Here is a 575-nt window from a genome sequence, read left to right on the forward strand (position 1 = left end):
TTAGGAGCCTGTGGCAGGAAGACTGCTTGGAGATTGAGGTTATAGTCAGCTATGATCTCTGCACTCTAGTCTCAGTGATAGAGCAAGAATCTGTCTAATAATAATAATAATATAATAATAATACAAAAATAAACACTAGGTGAAAAATCACTACTTTAGACTTTAAAATAAAAATCCAAAAAAGGCTATTTACTTCCACTTACTACTTTCTACAGAAAATCAAATTCAAGGTCACCAACAACCTCTATGTTGCTGAATCCTATGGACACTTCCCAGTTTTTACTTCACCTGATTTCTCCACACCTTTGACCTGCTGACTTCCTCACCCTTCTGGAAATGCTCCACTCCTTGGCCCCTGAATCCCCCCGTCCACCAATCCCAGGGTCTCCTGACTCCTACCTGTCTCTTCTCAGTGTCATTTGCAAATTCTTCTTCTGTCCCTCCTACAAATACTGGTACACCTCAGGGTTTAATGCATACCTCTGTTAACACTTTCTGCTGCACAGTGAAATCCTCCACTCCTGTTTGTCATCTGTGAAAGCATTCATTTGCATTGAGCTCTTTATTGTCACATA

This window comes from Nycticebus coucang, unplaced genomic scaffold, assembly GCF_027406575.1.
Source record: "Nycticebus coucang isolate mNycCou1 unplaced genomic scaffold, mNycCou1.pri scaffold_88, whole genome shotgun sequence".
In the NCBI taxonomy this organism is placed as follows: domain Eukaryota; kingdom Metazoa; phylum Chordata; class Mammalia; order Primates; family Lorisidae; genus Nycticebus; species Nycticebus coucang.